We start from the raw sequence: 8,891 nt of genomic DNA, 5'->3' as shown, positions 1-8,891 counted from the left end.
GTTTAGACTTTTTTATTAAATATTTTCTTCATTTACATTTCAAATATTATCCCCTTTCCTAGTTTTCTCTCTGAAAGTCCCCTGTACCCATCCCCCCTGCCCTGCTCCCCAACACACCCACTCCTGCTTCCTGGACCTGGCATTCCCCTATACTGGGGCATATAATCTTTGCAAGACCAAGGGCTTCCCCTCCCATTGATGGCCAACTTGGCCATCTTCCACTACATATGCAGCTAGAGACACAAGCTGCACACAATGAAATACTACTCAGCTATTAAGAACAATGAATTTATGAAATTCTTAGGCAAATGGATGGATCTGGAAAATATCATCCTGAGTTAAGCCAATCACAAAAGAACACAGGTGTTATACACTCACTGATAAGTGGATATTAGCCCAGAAACTTAGAATACCCAAGATACAATTTGTAAAACACATGAAACTCAAGAAGAAGGAAGATCAAAGTGTGGATACTTCGTCCCTTCTTATAATGGGGAACAAAATACCCATGGAAGGACTTACAGAGACAAAGTTCAGAGCTGAGATGGAAGAAAGGACCACCCAGAGACTGCCCCACCTGGGATCCATCCTGGAAACAACCACCAAACCCAGACACTATTGTTTATGCCAACAAGATTTTGCTGACAGGACTCTGATATACCTATCTCTTGTGAGGCTATGCCAGTGCCTCGCTAATACAAAAGTGAATGCTCACAGTAATGGGGGTGGAACACAGGCCCCCCAATGAAGGAGCTAGAGAAAATACCCAAAATTCTGAAGGGGTCTGCAACCCTAAAGGAGGAACAACAATATTAACAACAATATTAACTAACCAGTACCCCCAAAGTTCATATCTCTAGTTACATATGTAGATTTAGACTTTTTATGAAACTCCACAGTTACTGCATGTTCTATGGGGTGGGATACATGTACATAATTAAATCTCACCATAGATTTTATGGGACTGTTCATTTGGATTATGTGGATATTGTCTAGAATTTTCATATCATCTGGGATTTTGCAACAAGATGTGGGCATGTGGGCTCCTTTTGTTTTTGTTTTCTTTTTCATTGTATGAAGTGAACACAACATGTTGGGTTGGCATATAGGATGTATAGACTGGGTTTGGGCTGGAAGTTGGATATGGTATAGGGTGGCATAAGGTAAAGTAGACGCAGAGCTGTGCTCATTCATAATCACTGTCTGTTGTTGTGTTTTGTAAAACCATCTGAATAGAACCCTCAACTTCATATGAAAAGTCCTATTTTAGGATGGTCCCTATATCATTCTGGAACTCTGATTTCACTGATTTGTACATTTAACTTCTTGGGCTCTTCTAACCTTTGGGAGGCTTTTTAAATGACCTTAAATCTTCTACTACTCACCCCCACATATATCACTTCCAGCTGTATGCTTTTTCTACTCTGCCTAAACTAAATTCCCTGCTTGATTTAACAGGTAACTGAATATTAAGATGAATTGCAGATGCTTAATAATTATAAATATAGGCACAAAGAAAACCTAACTCAACTATACCAGAAATTCAACAAGTAATGATTATTGGTTTTAGTTAATATTATAAAGCATAATACCAATAAAAATACCAATATTTTCTAAGCTAAGCTCCTTGATTGCAAAAATCCTGCATTTCTTATATTTCTTAATATTTGACCATACTCATCACAATCCTTCTACTCTAGCACCACGTTCTTTTATTTCTACCATTCATGAATGCAGTGCATTTTCCTCAGATAACTTTCTTTTGTCCTTTTAATACAGTGAGAAAGCTTCAGAGAGATTATTTGGATGAATCAGTTATCACTTATAAGCTGTTTCAAAACAATCATAGATATGCTCAAAGATGTGACAGTTACATTAATCCTAGTGGCCTGTATAATAATAAAAACTGAAAACAACTGAAGTGTCAGCAAAAGGAAGTTGGTTAAATAAATGGTGCTCTATCCATTCAATAAATCCTGTCAGGTATGGAAAATAATATAATATTGAAAAGAGTTCTTAGGAAAAATGACCTTATAGGACAATGAGTATAACAAAACAATTTTAAAGTTACTGAGGTATGGATAAATTCATCCAGAAACCAGCCTCATATTGTACAGAGGATGGCTACCTCATGACCTATAGAATTTTAGCAATTCCTTCACAACAACCAATGGCTTATTTGATGCTAAATTGTCAGTACTAAAGATGAGATGTACATATACATATCTGTTATCACATTTTGGATACTAAATTGTCAATAGAAAATGTGAAATATACAATTTTTCTGTACTTATATATGCAATATGATGTTTCTTTGCTCTGTATATTTATGACTGTTTCATTTTGTTTGAAGTAAATGCAATATCTAGAATTATATTAAAATGTCACATAGTTATGATTATGTTTACTCTCAGAGTAGAGAAATATAGCAAAATAAATATGAGAATTTCAAGTGAAGAGATAACTAATAGCTCCTTTTATTTCTTTTATTAAAGATAGTTTTTTCCATACAATATATTCTGATTATTATTTCCCCTCCACCTATTCCTCCCAGTTCATACCCACCTCCCCTTCCATTTTGGAGTCAGACACTTTCTGTTTCTCTTTAAAAAACAAGCAGTCATCTAATGAATAGTAATAAAATAAAATATAATATCATAAGGTAAATAAAAAACAAATAAATCAGAATAGGACAAAACAAATAAACAAGAAAAAGAACCAAAGAAAAAGCACGAGAAATGTATATAGTCATAAAAAAAAACACATATGTTCCCACACACAGGGTTCCCATAAGAACTCAAATCTGGAAGCCATGATCAATACACAAAAGACTTGTAAGGTATTATTTTTAAAATCTCTGACTTAACATCATGAGATAAGGAACCTCCAAAGCTGCTGATGAGTTTGTTTTGTATTGGCCATCTACTGGTGAACAGGAGGACTACCTTTAAAATTGATTGTTTCTCAACTACCTTGAAGAAAACTTGTTGGTTTTGGTTTTGGTTTTGTTTCATTTGGACGTATCTATCAGTTGGAGAGTTTCTGGATTTGGGATAGGAGCTTGTATCAGCTCTAGAATACCATATGATACAGACTTGTATAGGACCTGTGAATGCTACCACAATTTTTGACTTCATATGTGCATCAGCCTGGTTGTTCTGAGTGGCCTTGAATTCTTGGTGTCTTCTATCACCTAAGGCTCTTTTTCTGCCTCCACTTTGGCAGAGTTTCCTGAGCCCTGAGGAGAGGGATTTGATGAAGACATCCCTGTGTGGGCTGAGTGTTCCGAAGACTTTCACTCTCTGCATATTATCTTTCTGTGGGTATGTATTTGTTCTTATCTGTTGCAGGAGGAAGCTTCCCGAGGATGATGACTGAATGTATGAGTATGACAGATCTATGAGTATAGTAGAATGCATTAGAAGTTATGCTACTGCTATATTCCTTCTCGACCACTCAACAGTATTGGATATGGGTTCCATCTTATGGAGTCAGCCTTTAATCAAATAAGGTATTGATGGGTAACACCCACAAGCTTTGTACCAATATTTTATCAATGTAACTTGCAGGCAGGTCACCATTATAGATCAAAGGGTATGTTGTAGGGTTGGTGCTTACCTTTCTTCTATGGTAGCATGCAGAATATCTTCCAATACCATGAATACTAGTCTGTAGTGGTAAGAATCATTTGTAGACACCAACTCAACTTCTCCATATTCAATGAATTGTGTAGGTGTTGCCTTCAGCAATAAGGACTTACTGTCAGTTTGTGGAGAGCCATCAATAGATTTGGCAATGCCCTGGGTGGTTTGAGGGGTTTCCATCAGACCACCTTTGGCCAACAATTCAATTAGACTTAATCCATTACCAGGACTGGAAATTTCATTTGGTGATAGTTGGACCTCTGTCTGCTCTGTTGATGATTTCATTTAAATTACCTTTTAATATGTATAGATGATAAGAAGCTTCAACTATATTTGGTTTCCATACTACCTCTCAAATGTCCCTTAGTTTTAAGTGTCCCTTCCAATATTCCCTCCTTCATCTTCCTCTTACTTTCCCCTCTATATTTGGCACTCTGATTCCAGCCCCCACACTCTTCCCACCATCCATCCATTACAATGTATTAGAGTTCCCCTTCCTAGGGATATCCATCCATTCAAATTGGTCCCTTACTCTCTACCTAACCTCTGTTGTTGTGGTTTTAGCTTGCTTATTAATGATTTAACAGCTAATATAAATATATGAGGGAATTCATACCATATTTGTATTTCTGGTCTGAGGTCCTGTACTTAGGATGACATTTTGTAGTTCTACCGATTTACCTCCAATATTTTTAATGGTTGTATAAATATTCCATTGTGTAATTTGCCATTCATTTCTTGATATATACCTAGATTGTTTCCAATTTCTAACAGTTATGACTAGAGAAGCAAGGAATGTAACTGAACAAGTGTCTCTGTGGTAGGATGAAGCAACCTTTAAGTATATCCCCAAGAAGGATAGCACTAGATCTTGGGGTAGATCAATCCTCACCTTCCTGAGAAAGCACTACACTAGTTGTCGTGATGGTTGTACAAGTTTGCACCTCAACCTGCAAAGAAATGAGTTTAACCCTTTTTCTAAATTCTCACCAGCATGAGCTATCACTTGTTTGACGAATCTTGGGCATTCTGACATATGCATGATGAAATCTCAAATGGATATCCTCCATCTTCCCAAACTGTCTCCCTCCTACTTCCATGTCTTATTTATCTATGCAGGTCTTTGTTGGTAGCCATAACTGATGTGTGTTTATGATTGCATTAACCAAGTCAAATTCAGAAAACTCTTCATAGAACTTTCTCCATCTCATTGTTTGAAAATTTCATAACTACATGAATGTATTTGCATTTGCCTTAATGAAGACTTCTTATTCCCTCCCTTCCAATCCTTACTATGTGTGTCTACCTCTATTCTTTTCTGTAGCAGTGCAAAATTCTGAAAATATTTCTTATATTCAAAGAGGCTGGAACTTTTGATGGACCTCACAGCCATGGTTAGTAATACACCTTAAGGTCCTTTAAGGCTTAAGACTGCTAGCCTACTATGTACTCAATTATTTGTTTAACTTTCCTTTAAGAAAAAAATGGAACACTGAATCTTACTTGCCTTGACTTTCCTGTGTGTCTTTGTTAGGGTTTTACTGCTGTGAACACACACCATTACCAAGGCAACTCTTATATAAGGACAATATTTAATTGGGGCTGGCTTATAGGTTCTGAGGTTCAGTCCATTATCATCAAAGTGGAAACATGGCAGCATCCAGGCAGGCATGGTGCAGGCAAACCTAAGAGTTCAACATCTTTATCTGAAGGCTGCTAGCAGAATAATGACTTCCAGGCCACTAGGATGAGGCCTACACTCACAGTGACACACCTACTCCAACAGGGTTATACCTTCTAATAGTACCACTCCCTGGGCTGAGCATATACAAAACTTAACATTCCACTCCCTGGCTCCCATAGTCTTGTTCAAACATATGCGTCTATGGAAGCCATAACTAAACATAGCATAATGCAAAATACATTTAGTCCAAATTTAAAACTCCCCATAATCTATAGCAGTCTCAACACCGTTAAAGTTCAAAGCTCAAAATTTTTTCTGACATTCATCTAATCACTTAGCTGTAAACCCCAAAGCAAGACAGGAAACCAACTCTGCAAACTCCAAACTCTGCATCTCCATGTCTGATGTCAAAGCAGTTATCAGATCTCCAACTCCTTTTTCATCTTTGTTTACTGCAACAAACTTCTTTCTCCTGGCCTGTTTCCACTCCATGTTAGCAGTTTTCCTCGGCAGATGGCCCATGGTTCTGGCATCTCAAACATCGTGGGGTCTCCAAGACAATATCAATGTTATAGCTTCTTGCTTTAATGTTTGGGATTCACACATGGTCTTCTGGGCTGCTCCAAAGGGCTGGCATCACTTCTCCAGGTATGTCTTCTGTAGCACTCTAAGCTGTTTGGTCCATTCCACTATCACTGCTGTTCTTGATGATTCTCCCATGGTACTGGTATCTCCAATATGCTGGGGTCTTTCTCTGCAACTAGGCTTCACCAATAGCCTCTTATAGGCTCTCTTCATGGTGCCAAGCCTCAACTCCTTTGCGTGATCCCTTCAGTCCTGGGAAATCAACTGCAACTGAGGCTGCACCTTCACCAATGACCTTCCATGGCCTCGCACAGTGCTAAGCCTCAGCTGTTCTTCATGACCTCTTCATGTCTTCACAACCAGTACCACCTGGGTGACCCTTACACATTACCAAGTACAGCTGCAGCAAAAGGTACAACCTTGGCTATCTCTGGAACATGGCTTCTTTGTTCTCTCAGAAAATACTTCCCAGAAGATTTTGCCACAGTGATGCTAGTCTCTTATAATTACCACTAACTTCTTAGCACCAGCTAACCAGCTAACTACTGTCCCAGTATTCCCTTTTATTCTGGACTCTAAAGCCAGAGCCAAAGATTCTGAGTTCTGCTGCTTGCTGGGGCTGGAACTTAGCCTCCTTGTTTTATTAAATTATCACCAGATTTCTTTTTTCCAAGTCTTTTACTGCCTAAGCTTTGCTGTCATAGAACTAGCTCTGCTCTGTAGACTGACTTTGAACCCAGAGATCTGTGTGCCTGTCTCCTAAACACTGGGATTAAAGGTGTGGTCCACCATGCCTGGATTTAAGCTTTTCTTCACTTAGAACTTGTTGTGTTCTAGGCTGGCCTTGAACTCAGAGATCTGTTATACTACTATGCCTGGACTACTATGCCTGGACGTAAATTTATCTGAGTGGGATCGTGCCCCAAGATTAGTACTCCTTTAATTCAATTTACTATCCTTTAACACAGAATTCAGCTCCATTTCACTTCCCAGTGCCCCTTTAATACTATATATTTTATATAGTTTTTTTTTCCTTTTTAAGCTTGCTATGCTTGTTCAAAATGCTGTTCATGAGACTTAACCAGAGAACAAGTCTATGATGGGCATTTCTGAGATTTCCTTTATCAATGCCATTAATCCTAGTTTATTCACCTTAGCATCGGGCACACTCTTCAGACAAGGGCAAAAAGCAATCATGTTCTTCAACAAAATACCAGAAAAACAGTCTCTAGGCCTCATACTGAAGTGCTTCTTCACTGAAACATCTTGGGAATGCTCTGCACAGCTCAGATCACTCAAAGCAACAAAACCTTCCATAGTCCTATTAGGATGGTTCATTAAGACCTACTTAAAACTCCATGGCTTTCCAAATCCACATTCTTCCAACCAAAAGCATGGTCAGGCCCATCACAGCAATACCCCAGTCCCTGGTACCAACTTCTGTCTTAGTTAGAATTTTATTGTTGTAAACAGAAACCATAACCAAGATAACTCTTATAAAGACAATATTTAATTGAGGCTGGCTTATAGGTTCAGAGGTTCAATTCATTGTCATCAGTGCAGGAATATGGCAGCATCCAGGCAGTCATGGTGCAGGAGGAGCTGAGAGTTCTACATCTTCATCTGAAGGAAGGCTGGTAGTGGAAGACTGACTTCCAGACAGCTAGGATGAGGGTCTTAAAGCCCACGTCCACAGTGACACATCTACTCCAACAAGGCCACACCTACTCCAAAAGGGCCACACCTTCTAATAGTGCCATGCCCTGGACCAAGCATATACAAACCATGACACTGTAAAATCAATGTTTACAAACTAAGCTTATGTATATCTGTAACCTTAAATTATGTACTCTTTCATGTATGTAACCCAGAAAAACGTGAGTATATCATTTGCTGAAAATAGCAAAGACATTAGTGAAAGCAACCTTCTAAAGTTTACCATAAAATTTGAAAGCAACCATTGATGGATATCGGTTGATAAGCAATGATGTTTGCTATACTGTTTGTTTTCTGGGTCAGTTGGAACTAGCTGGAGTCAGTGACTTAATTCCTTGTAAAACTCTGTTAAGAATTTCTGTAAAGGTTCCCCATTCCTTTACCCATTGGATATTCTCTGTGTTGTTCAGTGAATACAGAGCAAGAAGCCCTTTGTGTTGGAGATGCAAGACACAGAGAGAAAGAAGTAGTGAATTCAAGTCTGAAATCACTCTGGGTTAAATGGCAACACTGATACAAATTGGTTATTCAGTTGATCACTAATGCATTTAATCTACATACCTTCCCAATTTCATATGTTATTTTTCCTTATTTTTTAATACCAACTTGCTAAGTTTTTAATCACTGAGTATGGAGCCATGCCTGAAGAATTTTTATGATCCCCTTAGTTAATTTGAGAAAATCGACTCCAAGTATGTGTGGCACCTTCTGGAAGTAGCTCAGATTAAAAAATAAAAAAGAGAGATCTTAACAAAAGGAAGATTACTTACCTTTTGTGGGGTTGACCTTCCTTCTTGTTAATCAACAGATTTACCCCATTTCTGCTATTGCTGATTCCTTTGCTGATACCAGAATCATCATTTGCATGCTTCCATTATTGACTAAGGACCAGTGGCTTTTGAGGAACTTCCAAGTTTTTGGCACCATATAAGAGTTTCTGAGAAAAAAACAGAGAAACCAGAAGCAATCCCACTAAAATCGGGGACAAGACAAAGCTGCCCTCTCTCTCCCTATCTATTCAATATAGTACTTGAAGTTTTAGCCAGAGCAATTAGACAACAAAAGGAGGTAAAACGGATACAAATTGGAAAGGAAGAAGTCAAACTATCACTATTTGCAGATGATATGATAGTATACTTAAGTGATCCCAAAAACCCCACCAGAGAACTCCTACAGCTTATAAACAACTTCAGCAAAGTGACTGGATATAAAATTAACTCAAACAAGTCAGTAGCCTTCCTATACTCAAAGGATAAACAGGC

This window comes from Mus caroli, chromosome X (genome assembly GCF_900094665.2).
Source record: "Mus caroli chromosome X, CAROLI_EIJ_v1.1, whole genome shotgun sequence".
Taxonomy (NCBI): Eukaryota; Metazoa; Chordata; class Mammalia; order Rodentia; family Muridae; genus Mus; species Mus caroli.
Note: the sequence above shows the minus strand (reverse complement) of the source record.